The sequence below is a fragment of the Syngnathus typhle genome, linkage group LG21 (genome assembly GCF_033458585.1).
Source record: "Syngnathus typhle isolate RoL2023-S1 ecotype Sweden linkage group LG21, RoL_Styp_1.0, whole genome shotgun sequence".
NCBI lineage: Eukaryota > Metazoa > Chordata > Actinopteri > Syngnathiformes > Syngnathidae > Syngnathus > Syngnathus typhle.
Window position 1 is genome coordinate 1315096 of NC_083758.1, and position 14341 is coordinate 1329436.

General features: G+C 46.7%; 5 non-coding genes across 5 annotated transcripts; 1 reads left to right on the forward strand and 4 right to left on the reverse strand.

Moving 5' to 3' along the window:
• Positions 1–768: 768 nt before the first annotated feature.
• On the reverse strand, positions 769–959 carry LOC133145861 (U2 spliceosomal RNA). Its single transcript, XR_009711109.1, has one exon. It is a non-coding gene; the product is annotated as a U2 spliceosomal RNA (small nuclear RNA).
• Positions 960–5966: 5007 nt separating this feature from the next.
• Positions 5967–6078, forward strand: LOC133145999 (U5 spliceosomal RNA). Its single transcript, XR_009711240.1, has one exon. It is a non-coding gene; the product is annotated as a U5 spliceosomal RNA (small nuclear RNA).
• A 399-nt stretch (positions 6079–6477) lies between these two features.
• Positions 6478–6696, reverse strand: LOC133145932 (small nucleolar RNA U3). The gene has a single exon (XR_009711176.1). It is a non-coding gene; the product is annotated as a small nucleolar RNA U3 (small nucleolar RNA).
• A 2612-nt stretch (positions 6697–9308) lies between these two features.
• LOC133145791 (U2 spliceosomal RNA) lies at positions 9309–9500 on the reverse strand. Its single transcript, XR_009711040.1, has one exon. It is a non-coding gene; the product is annotated as a U2 spliceosomal RNA (small nuclear RNA).
• Positions 9501–11500: 2000 nt separating this feature from the next.
• LOC133145919 (U1 spliceosomal RNA) lies at positions 11501–11664 on the reverse strand. The gene has a single exon (XR_009711164.1). It is a non-coding gene; the product is annotated as a U1 spliceosomal RNA (small nuclear RNA).
• Positions 11665–14341: the final 2677 nt, after the last annotated feature.

Genomic DNA, 14341 nt, shown 5'->3' on the forward strand with positions numbered 1-14341 from the left:
ATGTAAATTACATGGTCAATATTAGTATGTGATGGTACAGTTTATTTCTAAGGAAAGGGGGGATGTCATGTACTGATATTGTACTGTGGGCCTACGTGATGACGTAGTGAAGGAGTGACGTTCAGGGAAATGAATATGCAGACAGAGCGGCAAGTTGATGGCCCTCTGTTTCATGAATAAAAGTGATTAAAGACATCGGTTCGGGTCCTGATTAAATTCAGAGTGCATTACCTAATAAAGATATAAGGTGAGTGTCAGGGTTTTCCAAAACTATCTTGATCATATGATTATGTTGGAATGTATGTAACCAGTAATGAATAACCTTGGTAGATTAGTTTTATGCTTATGTTGGTGTGTAACCAGTAATAAATAACCTAGCTTGTTCCATCCTACACAATGTCGTAAAACATCCCCTGCCCTGCTAATCTAGAGGTCAAGGGCCTTTTTTACTTGTCTATTCAGTCTATGGTCACCCCCACCCTTTTTCTCTTAATAAAGATGGTCTTGTGGGAAGCGAGAGTCAGACGTCATTCGATCATTGCTGTACGCACAGTGACGAATGGACTCTCCGCCTGCAGGTGCCCAAAACGACTAACTTGTCTCCGAGTGGTTCTTGCAAAATAAGTTAGAGTGAGCACCACTCTAACAGTGAGCACACAACATGAACTTGAATCAAATCCGATCAAGACGTTGTTGACTTTCTGCTTCATCCTGTGAGAATGAAGCTAACGGATTGTGATGTAAACTACTTTTTATTTGCCCAGTAGAGGGGGGCGCACCGCTCCTGGAGGTACTGCAATACCAGGTCGATGCATAGAGTGGACGGAGCAAGCCCCTATACCATCTCCCTGTTGCGAAAATCCAATATATACATGGTCCCCGGATAGGGAACGTATCAGATATTAATCTGATAAGAACAGATACTACACCTGGTCTTAGCCAAAAGGCCGAGAAGCGATGTACTGAAACTGGTCTGAGGAAACCACTTAAATAAAGAGACTGTGGTGTGCAAGGACTGGAGTCGGAGGCGGAGTGATAAATGACGGTGCCAACGGCAGTTGTTTTAATGACATTTATAATTAGCTTCTCTCAACCACGGGCCGACTCTTTTCCCTTCGAGATCCTAACACACACTCCTCAAACAGGAAACTCCCACACGTGTAAAACATCCCACCGGAACTCGGCAACGTGAACTTAGGTTCCGGGTGAATTATGTCAACCCACTACACAAGCCCCCCCAGAATTCACCCATAGTCAAAATCCCCGCGCCGGAAAGGAACGACAGCCCGACCACAGCGGGTGTAGGTGGCAGGGGCTGGCAGGGGGTCAAGGGTAGGGGGCGCCGCCGGAAAGACCGCTGGGCTGGACGGTCGCGTTGTCGGTCGGGCAGGCGGGAGCTCGGTCAGGTCGGAGGGGCGAGGCGCTGGGGGGCGTCCGCGGCGTGGGGCCTGCGCCAATTCCAACGTCCGGGAAACATCCACGTGGGCAGGCTTAATCCTATCAACCGAGATAGTCTCAGGCCTACCGCCGATGTCCACGACCATGCTCTTACTCCCGTGCTGCAAGACCTTAAAAGGCCCGTCGTAAGGCGGACGCAACGGCCCGCGGTGGGCGTCGTGGCGGATGAACACAAAACCCGCCGAGCGTAGGTTGGTGGGCACCCGGGAAACAGGGGTGCAGTGCCGTGACGTGGGGACAGGTGCGAACGTCCCGGCAACTTCCAGCAGGGAGGACCGCTGCCCTGCCGCCGACCAAGGCGTTGTGGCGTCTGGAATGAAGTCCCCTGGAACTCGTAGTACCTGGCCGTAGACGAGCTCAGCGGACGAGGACTGCAAGTCCTCCTTAGGGGCCGTCCTGAGGCCCAGCATGACCCAGGGAAGTCTGTCCACCCAGTTGCCATCCACCAGACTGGCGCGTAGAGCAGCCTTCATGGAGCGGTGGAACCGCTCGCACAGCCCGTTAGCCTGGGGGTGATAAGCGGTGGTGCGGTGCAGCTTGACGCCCAGGCCTCCAGCAACCACATTCCAGATCTCGGAAGTAAACTGTGCACCCCGGTCCGAGGAGAGGTCTGAAGGTGTTCCAAAGCGCGCGACCCATGTGCCAATAAACGCCCGGGCCACGTCAGCAGCCGAGGTTGAGGAGAGGGGGACGGCCTCAGGCCAACGGGTCGTCCTGTCCACCATGGTGAGGAGGTAGGTGAAACCATGGGAAGGGGGGAGCGGGCCCACAAGGTCGATGTTGACGTGGTCGAACCTCCTCTCGGGGACAGTGAACGGCTCCAACGGGGCCTTGGTATGGCGGTATACCTTCGCACGCTGACAAGCCACACACGAGTCGACCCAGGCCCGCACATCCCTCTTCAGCCCTTTCCAGACGAACTTCTGAGCCACCAGCCTCACGGACGCTTTTCTGCCAGGATGGGACAGGCCGTGTATCGCCTCAAAGACAGCCCGCTGCCAGCCGGCAGGGACAAGTGGTCTAGGCTGGCCGGTGGAGAGGTCGCACCACAGCCTGACTCCTGAGTCGCCAACCGCGACCACCTCCAGACGCAGCCCAGTGTCAGAGTCTTTGAGCGACTGGATCCCAGGATCTGAGGCTTGGTCAGCACTCATACTTGAGTAGTCGAGCCCCAGCTGAACCGTGTGGACGACCGCTCTAGAGAGGCAATCGGCGACCACGTTGGACTTGCCGGCGATGTGTCGGATATCTGTGGTGTACTCAGAGATAAATGACAGCTGACGCTGCTGGCGGGCGGACCACGGCTCAGCCACCTTGGACATAGAGAACGTGAGGGGCTTGTGGTCGACGAAAACCGTAAACTCACGGCCTTCCAGGATGGAGCGGAAATGGCGGATCGCCAACCAGACGCCGAGTAGCTCCCTGTCGAATGTGCTGTATTTGCGCTCCCTAGGGACCAGCTGGCGGCTGAAAAAGGCGAGCGGTTGCCAGGCGCCACCAACCCACTGCTCAAATACAGCACCAACTGCGTAGTCAGATGCGTCGGTTGTGAGGGCGACCGGGGCTCCAGGCGACGGGTGGACCAACAAGGTGGCCTGGCACAGCGCAGCCTTAGTATCCTCGAAAGCTTTGATCCTCTCGGGGGTCCAGTCGATGTCCTGGTTGGGGGTCTTACCCTTAAGGGCCCCATACAGTGGGTGGATGATGTGGGCCGCCCGGCGTATGAATCGGTGGTAGAACGTAACCATCCCAAGGAACTCCCGGAGCCCCCGGGCCGAACGTGGGCGGGGAAAAGCGGAGACTGCTTCCACCTTTGTCGGCAAGGGGGTGGCCCCATTACTGCCGATGAGATGCCCAAGAAACTGGATCGACGGCACCCCGAAGACGCACTTCGCCGGGTTAATGATCAGGCCATGCTGGTCGAGCCTTGTGAAAAGGGCCCGCAGGTGTGCCGCATGCTCCTCCTCCGAGGAGCTGGCGACGAGGACATCGTCCAAGTAGACGAAGATGAAAGGCATGTCCCTAAGCGCAGAGTCCATCAACCGCTGGAAGGACTGGGCCGCGTTTTTCAGGCCGAAGGGCATCCTAAGAAACTCGAAAAGCCCGAAAGGAGTCACCACCGCCGTTTTAGGGATGTCAGCAAGGTGCACCGGGACTTGGTGATAACCCCGCACCAGGTCCACTTTGGAGAACAGGTGCTTCCCTGCTAGATGTATCGAAAAGTCCTGAACATGGGGGACCGGGTAGCGGTCGGGCGTGGTGGCATCATTGAGGCGGCGGTAGTCGCCACACGGGCGCCAACCACCGTCCGGCTTAGGCACCATGTGGAGTGGGGAGGCCCACGGGCTGTCAGAGCGGCGAACAATGCCAAGGCGAACAATGCTGGCGAACTCGGCCCGAGCAATTGTCAGTCTCTCCGGGTTGAGCCGTCGGGCCCTAGCGTAGATGGGGGGGCCTTTGGTCTCGATGTGGTGCTCGACCCCATGTTTAGCTGTGGTGGCGGCAAAAGTGGGCCGTGTAAGGCTGGGGAACTCTCCGAGGAGTTTCTGGTACATGTCGCCCTCGGAGAGCGAACTGGAGAGACCCACATAATTCCCCTCATCGCGGACACATGCGAAGGAGGAGAAGGTTAACGCGTCCACCAGGCGGCCGTTCTTAACATCCACGAGCAGTCCGTGGGCGCACAAAAAATCTGCGCCAAGCAGGGGGAAGGAGATGTCGGCAGTGACAAAGTCCCATGTGAAACGCTGACCCCCGAAACATATGTCCACAGTCCTTGTGCCATACGTCCTGATGGGGGTGTCGTTGGCGGATGTTAAGGGCGGGCCGTGCAACCCTCCAGCAGCGTCGTCCACTGTAGCCGGCAGGACGCTTCTCTGGGCGCCGGTGTCACAGAGGAATCTGCGACCAGAGAGGGAGTCCTCAACGAACAGCAGCCGGTTCTTTTTGCCTGCGGTCACGGCCACTACTGAGCGCAGGCTTTGGCGTTTCCCGTCGTGTCGAAGTTGCAAGGGGAGCGGCACCTTTTAGCCTTGGCGCCAAAACGTGCATGGAAGTAGCACAAACCTGTGCTGGTGCGGCTGTCAGTTGCAGCGCGTCCTCTGCCAGGGGAAACGCCAGCGCTCGGGGACGTGTAGCTGCGTGTTGGGGCCAGCACACCAGGGGCGAAACGCTGGGTGGCCAAGTAGAAACGGTCCGCTTCCTCCGAAAGAGCACGCGGCTCCGTAATGGTCGTATTTGCGAGGGCCGTTTGGACGTGCGGCGGCATATGTCGCAGAAACAGTTCAATGAAAAGAAAATTCGGCTCTTCCCCACCCAGCAGGTTTAACATCATCTCCATGTGTTCAGAGGGTTTGCTGTCCCCCATGCCTTGAATAGCAAGCAGGCACCGGGCTCGTTCGGATCGCGACAGTTCAAAAATCCTGAGGAGATAAGCCTTGAGCCCTGCATATTTATCCTGGGCCGGAGGGGAAGTGATGAAACTTACGGCTCTGGCTGCGGTGGAGCTTCCGAGTGCCGAGACAACGTGGTAGTAGCATGTGGCGTCATCCGTAATTCCCCGGAGGGCGAACTGAGCCTCCGCCTGTGCGAACCATGCACGTTGCTGCAGAAGTCTACCAAAACTCAGGCAGCCTAAGGACGGCGGAATGCGCCATGCCGTCTCGCTCGGTATTCTGTTCAGTCCCGGAATCCTCAGCGGGACTGATGTCAGGGTCACCAGTGTGGTGTGCAAGGACTGGAGTCGGAGGCGGAGTGATAAATGACGGTGCCAACGGCAGTTGTTTTAATGACATTTATAATTAGCTTCTCTCAACCACGGGCCGACTCTTTTCCCTTCGAGATCCTAACACACACTCCTCAAACAGGAAACTCCCACACGTGTAAAACATCCCACCGGAACTCGGCAACGTGAACTTAGGTTCCGGGTGAATTATGTCAACCCACTACAAGACTACCAATTCAAGTTACGGTTTAAATATATCGACTCATACTAATGCTTCTTTTCCTGCGCATCACGTGATTCCCGTTTCTTTTTGTGGTCAGGTGCGGAAGTCAACGCTGCTGCCATCTAGCGGTGTAACGGCATATACGCTTTAACAAATAATAATCACTCGCAGGGCACACAGAGACGAAAAACCGTCCGCACTCGCACCTACGGGCAATTTGGAGCGCTCAATGGGCCTATCATGCATGTTTGGGGGAAATGGAAGGAAACCAGAGTGGAGAACGTGCACAATGCAAACAAACAGGTCAGGGAGTTGGAACCGAACGCAGCAGAGCAAGCATGGACTCACAACGACACGTTTAGAGTGTAAACGTTTCCATAGAATTGCCAAACACCAAATACTTGTTCGAACTATACATCTTAGTTGAGTGTTAAGGCCTCCTAAATTTAGCAAATATATGAAGATCTATTTTTATTAAAAGGAAATGGTTGCTAGTGTGACACCGCCTGTTACTTTGGTGAGACCAGCAATGGGGTGGCCCGTTTGGACAAGCCGAAATCGGTTCTCGTTTCTCTTCAGATCGTATAAATCTTTCGCCTTTTACTAAAGATTTCCGTGGGGAGGAACAACAAGAGTATATCTCAATTTTTTGATGCTCTGCGAAAGCGGAGCTTCCTGTACTTGTCAATGGAAAGTAATCAAAATTCCTGCTTTATTGCCATTAATTCTGCCATAGCTTACAGGTAACATCCACCCATTCAAATATAAAACTATCTAATATGAGCAATACATTAATATATTTTCGACTAATTATACTATATGTAAGGGACAATAAACAATTTAGCCATTAAAATATTTATTATTAAAGTTAATTCAGATTTGTGTCGAAGTTGTAAAGATTTAAGCTGTGTAAATGAATACAGCCATAAGTACTTCAGTACAAAAGTACTTCAGAAATACATAACAGGCTTTTGTTAGTTGAACTAATACGACGATACTGTTAATCGACTGAGTTGAATATCAGGAGTACGCCACTACATTAGCTTAATTTTTATTTAACCAATTTCAAAGAACTACTCTGATCATGTCCCTCCCCTCAATGCTCCACTAGGAAGCATAGAACGCTCATCAAAAGTGGAGAATCTATGATATAAACATCATTATTCTCCGCTAGCTTCACGCTCAGGAAGGAACATCAATTCTCATCATCGTAGTTGGCGAGACCGTTCACTTTAGAAACACATATCTCAATATTAATAACTATAGAAATGATCCCTGAAAGTATAGTCTTAATTCATCAACGAGGGGCGGCGGGAAGTCATCTGCGAGTGTACCATTTTTACCCAGAGGGCAACCACGACTAGTAAAGGACTATGTTTAGATTGTAGGGGTGTTTGACCTCGGACATTAGACGCGACTTTATTTTGAAATCCAGTTCATTGTTGCTTGCTTCCTCTTCCGGGAGCAGGGAGCAGTGCGCGGCGTTGTTGTGTTGTGAGCAGAGCAGGCACGTGAAAGGGGAGTCGACAACTAGTACGCGGCTCCTGGGCTGGTGCTATGGCTAGTGTCCAAAAAGACGAGGAAATTTGCTCCCCTTTAGGCTTCAAGTCATTCGTTTGGAAGCACTTTGGATTCCAAAGAAAAGATGGCTCAACGGACAAGACACGTGCAGTTTGTAAATCCTGCCATGCGGTGATCAAATATTCAGGGAGCACAAATCTCGCCGCACATTTAAAGAAAAAACACGACATCAAAGTTAAGTGTTAAAGTAAGCAATTTGTATACTACAATACTCTTGTAATTTCCTAAATAAAGAGTTTGCAGTACCTTGTGGATTTTGCGTATGAATTGTTATAAATCAGGATATTGTTCTATATTTTTTATTTAAAAAAAAAAATATCGATCGTAGAGCACTATATCGCGATATATCGTGATTGAATCGCAGCAGGCTTTAAGATATCGGCAAATATCGTATCGAAGTTCTTTATATCGATATTATATCGTATCGTGACAAAACCCGCGATTTACACCCCTATTAGATTGTATTAGAAAGAGTGCCGACGTCATTAAGGTATTTGGCAACTTAGCCATCATTGGCTGAGCGCTCGATCACGTACCCACGATCCTTTGCGTCAATGTTTAGAACAAGCAATTTTTTTAACACTTGTTGTGTTACAAGTATACTTGTTTAAATTGTCTAAATTGTAAGGCTTTAAAACTGACTGTGTATACTAGGCTTTTGTTTTAAACATGAAGGCTTTTATTTAAAAACGACCATGTAAAGTAAAGGTTTTAAAATTAACATAGAGGCTTTTAAAAATGCCTATGGTAGCCAAACAATCAACTTTACATTGCAGACACGTTTCAGAATCCACCCGCCGTGAGTACTGATAACGCTTGCAGACACCAGAGAGAATATTTTATATTGCCCATCCATCCAATTTCTGTACTGATTCTCCCCACGGGGTTAGTAGGCGTGCTGGAGCCTATCACATAGGGATGGGCGGATCGATACAAAAGTATCGATATATCGATCCAGGCTGCTCATTTTTGAGTATCGATCTCCCTAGCTAAAATATCGATACTTACAATTATTTAATTATATTTTTCCTCATTTTTTTCTGCTCCAATTTGACGACTTGCACTCATGCTAGCACTACTTTTCCTTCCGCCTGCTGCACCGGCGTGTCCTGCTCTGCTTTGCTCCCGCCCCCTTTTCTCACAAGCCAAGCCCTCCTCCTCCGCCTCCCGTTCCAATCCAAACAAACACAAACAAGCATGGCCACGGCGGCGGCCCAGTCCGAACGCAAGAGAAGTCTGGTTTGGGGATATTATATTTTACTTAATAACAACGAGGCAAAATGTGAAATATGTCACAAAACAATTAAATATTGTGGCAACACCACAAACTTGACAAAACATTTAAGCAAAATTCACCCCACGGTTCATGAAGAGCTGCAGTTGAAACGTGCCGCAGACACTAAGGCAGCGACGGAAAACCCTGCAGCCACACCGAGGCTAAGGTATCAAAGTACCTTAGAAGCAGCGTTTCAGAAAGGCAAGACATATCCAGGTATCAGGTGCTAACCAAAAATTGTAAGCATTTGTGGTTGATGTGCTATTTGAAGCAATAATTACTACGCTTTAGTCAGTCATTTATAAATAAAGTTTTCCCCTTTTCAATTTGTGGTCGAACGCCATACGTTTTATTTGTAACTCCACTTCCTATAAACAACACTAAAATATTACAATATTAAATGTAAGTATCCAGTGGCTTTACAAATTGATAGTTTTGCTGCTCATGACGATTAAGCCCTGCATCTCTGTTGGTACCATGTCTCTTTTTAGATTATACTAAAAGACAAAACTTTTTCCCAACAACAGAGAGAGAGAGAGAGAAAAGTAAAGAATAGCTCCTTTTTATTAAAGTTATACTATTAACATGCATATTCCACTAATGCACTAATGTCTAAAAAGGTTAATAATTCACGTGACGTAATACTTTTTTCTACAAAATTCAATAGATGACTTTCCAAGAGCAAGAATGCCACTGCATTTAAATCGTTTTTTGGGCGGGAAATTACACTTCCGGTATCGATATCGGATCGAATATCGGGTATTTTGGGTAGGAAATACTTGGTATCGGATCGATTCCAAAATCATTGGTATCGCCCATCCCCACTGGACATCATAAACTGGTGGCCAGCCAATCGTAGGGCCGATATGTTTTCTATTTTGTTGTAAAGGATAGAATTCTTCTGCTATTCACATTTAGATAAAGGTCATGAACTTGATTGAATCAAACCCTTTCAAGACGTTATTGACTTTCTGCTTTATCCTGTGAGAATGAAGCAGACCGATTCTAATGGCTTCCTGACTTAATGATCCTTTATTTGACCAGCAGAGGGGTGCACCGTTCCTGGAAGTACTGCAATACCAGGTCGATGCGTGGAGTGGACGAAGCAAGCCCCTAATTCCATCTCCCGGTTCCAAAAATCAATTTAATATATGGTCCCCGGAAAGGGGACGTATCAGATATTAAACTGATAAGAACAGATACTACACTTGATCTTAGCCAAAAGGCCGAGAAGCGATAACCTAAAGTTGGTCCGAGAAAACTACTTAAATAAAGAGACTACCAATTCAAGTTACGGTTTAAATATATTGAGTCATACTAATGCCACGTACCGACCACCGTAACAAACCTCAACTCTTAACAGTTTGGAATGATAATGCGTCACCGGGCTGTTTTCAACCTGTGCATCGGTTGCAGATTTTCGTGTGTTCGTGGAGGTTTAGTGTCACGTGGTTCACGTTGACCCAATAGAATAACGATGAACTGAGCTCCTGATGGGAATAGCTTTTAATGACCAACAAAACGAATTGGTCATTCGCCAAAAACAATCGGATCTTTTGATACATTTCGGGACCGAAGGCAAGATAGCTGTTTGACGAACATTTTGACGGGAAAAAAAACACGCAGCAAAAAAGCACGCGGCCCACTTCGCCAAACTACTTCCTGTTTCCTGCTGTGGCAATTTACATTAACCCTCGAACGCCACTATCGCAGTGGAGGTGAATCGCATTCCAATCCACGCCAGCATTTCTTAACACTCATTTGAGGAAATTACGATCGTCTTTTGTTTCCCGATTTGTGTTGAATAAAAATCTGAAATTACACATTTGAAAATAACACACGGAAATCGGATCATTTCCATTTCTCTCATACCAAAAGTACACGGACCAAGACATACAACTGTTTATACGTTCAAAACTCACACTCAAAATAGTTGCCCAATCGATAGGTGACGCTGTTTGAAATATCAGGTATCCATAATCCTGTGCGCCAACAATGTTTCAAGGAAAAAACACATTGATGAACACAAAATACTCGTTTAAACTGTCTATTTAGGTTGAGTCCTTCTAAATGTAGTAAATCTATGAACGTCTATTGTTTGTATTAGAATGAATGGTTGCTGCAATTTCACCGATCGCCTTTTACTAAAGATTTCCGTGGGGAGGAACAATGAGAGTTCATCTCAATTTTTTGATGCTCTGCGAAAGCGGAGCCACCTATACTTGTCAATGGGAAATAGTTAGTAGTCCTGCCTTGTAGTTATTAATTCTGCTAAAGTTTACAGACCAAATTGGTTAAGCTTTAGGGACAGCTTTTGGTGACATCCACCCATTCAAATATAAAACTATTGATTATGCATTGAGCAATAAATTAATATATTTTCCACAAATTATACTATATGTAAGGAACAATAATAGGAGCCATTTAGCTATTAAAGTATTAATATAAAAATACCCTCGTAAATACCCATAAACTGATGCTTTGCTTCTCTTTCTACTGCCTCCACGCCTTTGTTCACCTCCTTTTTCTTAGAGTTGCTATCTAGTGGTGGTGGCAGCATAAGAAATGAAGTAAAAACATACCCATCATGCATTGCCTCTTTTCACCTGAGAACCATATGAATTTGTATTTATAGAAAATCTCCAACAGTACCGCAGAAAGATATATATTTCTTTTTCTGAGCCAGTTTAGAAAATGACATTCTCTTAAAAATTTGAGAACAAGGATTGTACTAAAAATTTCTGGCACAATTTCTGATTTAAAGAAAGACATTTTGATCATATTTTTTCGTATATCCTTGCTGCCAGCCGCCATGAACTTGAATCAATGACGTCATTGACCCTCTGCTTTATCCTGTGAGAATGAAGCTAACGGACTGTGATGTAAACTACTCTTGATTTGACCAGTAGAGTAGGGGGTGCAAAAATCAGTTGTATGTCTGGGTCCACGTACCTTTTGGCCATTAGTTTTTCTTTATAGTGTAGGTAAATGGAGAACGGGAAATGATCCGTGGGGCTATTCCAGAAAGCAGGTTATATGAAAGTTATATCATATACGTTCGTATCAATAACGGGTCGGGAACGTAGTAATTACATTTTATTTTGCAATTACTAATTTGTTGAAAAAGTTCGGCAAGTAGGTGCACAGTTGCAGAGCACAGCTTGATGCACCATCGCTCAGTATGTGGCGACCATGAAATTTGGCTTCGTGTGAGGGATTTTGTATTGTACAGGAGAATCAGGGGAGAGCGCGAACGCAGTCCCCCACTACCAGAAATTGTGCAGTCGAGATTCCCACATTTGGGGAATTCGCAGGGGTCAGCACAACCGGAGTGCAATGGCTGAGCCTCACCCTGGGTGAACCACCTTCTTGATCATGGTATCTCCCCTGCCAGGTAAGTATGAGTTGTATACGTCGCCGGGGCCGACGTTTTCACCGCGCACACCATCTACAGTCAGAGGCTAATTTGGTACAAAAGTGTGAGCACACGTATTCAGTGGATGAGACAGCATTCGTAGAACTGTTAACATAGTACACCTTTAGTCATTCAAAACCAAAACATTTTAAATTAAGTAAAAAATAGATTCAGAAACATGACCATCATGGCTTGCTTCTTTTTCTACTGCCTCCACGTCTTTGTTCACCTCCTTTTTCCTAGAGTCGCCGTCTAGTGGTGATGCCAGCAACTATAATAAACCGATAAATGAAGTCAAAACATGCCCATCATGCAGTGCCTCTTTTCTCCTGAGAACCCTAAAACGGTATGAATTTGTATTTATTGAAAATCTCCAACATTACCGCAGAAAAATATATATACTTCTTTTTCTGAACGAATTTTGAAAATGACATTTTCTTAACATTTGGAGAACAAGAATTGTACTAAAAGATCCTGGAACAATGATAGGAAAATCTCAAGCAAAAAAAGACATTTTGACCATATTTTAGAACAGTTACGTAAATTCTTGCTGCCGCCTAAGATGAACCGTCATGAACTGTCATGTACTGATATTGTACTGTGGGCCTACGTGATGACGTAGTGAAGGAGTGACGTTCAGGGAAATGAATATGCAGACAGAGCGGCAAGTTGATGGCCCTCTGTTTCATGAATAAAAGTGATTAAAGACATCGGTTCGGGTCCTGATTAAATTCAGAGTGCATTACCTAATAAAGATATAAGGTGAGCACACAACAATGGCGACGAGGATGACGTCCACCTTCTAAGGAAGAGGAGATAACGACGACGATTTTCGTGAGCAAGTTTAAGTTTGAGCTAACATGGCTAAGTCGGAGTTACAACCGTTTGCTTGCTGCACTGATCCAGCTACTCTCGGGCCAAGATGGACACGATGGCTAACATCTTTCGAGTTGTATGCTGACGGTAAAGGACTGATAATGAACGAGGATACGACCAATGCTACTAAACAAAGAAGACGCGCTCTACTTTTGCATTTGGCGGGACAGGACGTGCAGGATGTTTTCTTCACTTTACCAAACACGGGTGAGGTGACCGACTGCGCGGCAGCAGTAAGGACACTTGACTCCTACTTGCAGCGTACGCGCGCCAATCCTTCCACAAGTTGTTCCAAAATCAGGGAGAAACGGTGCAACAGTTTGGTACACGTTTACGTCAGGCTCCGAAGGACTGTGACTTTCAAGGAGACAAGGACAATCAAATTAGAGACGCTATCCTGAGCAGATGCTGTTCTGGATACGTGAAGAGAAAGCTTCTCGAGGATGGACCTGGTTTGACTTTGGCTCGCACGTTGGAGTTGGCATCGCAATGTGAGCGAGTGGAAGAGCAACTAGCAGCAATGAATGGGAGCAGTATCAAGAAAGAGGGGGAAACGATCAGTCGTATCACAACGAAAAAAGGAAAGTTCACAAGGCCAAAAGGTAAATTGAAGAATTGTGATGACAATAAAGCAGAGAAGCAGTGCTACAGGTGTGGCTACACTGACCACATGGGTAAGGATCCCAAATGCCCAGCACGTGGACAAACATGTCATAAATGCAACGGTAAGGACCATTTCTCAAAAATGTGTCGTACCAAAGGACAAAAGAAGCAAAACGTTAATGCTGTAGAGACTGTGCACAATGACTATGCATTTATGGTGAAAGACTGTGAAATGCCTGAAAGACTAATATTTTGTGTAGGGGGAGTTGAGTTAAAAATGTTAGTAGATTCTGGGGCAACGAGTAATGTTATGGGAGAAAATGTTTGGGAGAAGCTAAAAGCTGAAAACATAAAATGTGAATCATATGTGCCCAAAGAGCAGAGAAATATGTATGCATATTCCTCAACCCAGACACTATCTGTCAAAGGTGCTTTCAAATGTGTAATCGAGATAGGTGACAGGACTGAAGAAGCTGAATTCATTGTGATTAGAGGTAATGGTGAACCACTCCTTGGTAAAATGACAGCTATTAAGCTTGGAGTACTAAAAATAGGGGAAAACGTTGCAGCAATCACAGATGTTAAAAGTATTCTGCAACAACAGTATTCAAATGTGTTCAAAGGAGTAGGTAAATTAAACACCAAACAAATCTCACTGTACATAGACCCAAATGTGAAACCAGTCGCTCAACCACTGAGACGGATACCCTATCATTTGAGGGATGCAGTCGAGAAGAAAATCAAGGAACTGATGGACATGGACATTGTGGAGAAGGTTGAAGGTCCTACTCCCTGGGTAAATCCGGTAGTGATTCTCCCAAAGAAACATGACAAAGACCTTAGGATGTGTTTAGACATGAGAAAAGCTAATGAGGCTATTGTGAGGGAGAGATACCCCCATCCCTACAGTGGATGAAATACTGCAAGGTCTGAATGGTTCTGCAATATTCAGTAAGCTTGATCTCAAATGGGGCTACCATCAGTTAGAGCTAACCCCAGAGTCCAGAGAAATAACAACGTTTGCTGTGCATAATGGTGTTTACAGGTACAAAAGACTGATATTTGGAGTCTCGTCCGCTAGTGAGCAATACCAGCACGAGATAGCCAATGCACTAGCAGGCATCGAGGGTGTGGAGAACATCTCAGATGACGTGATCATCCACGCTCCAGACCAGGTGACACATG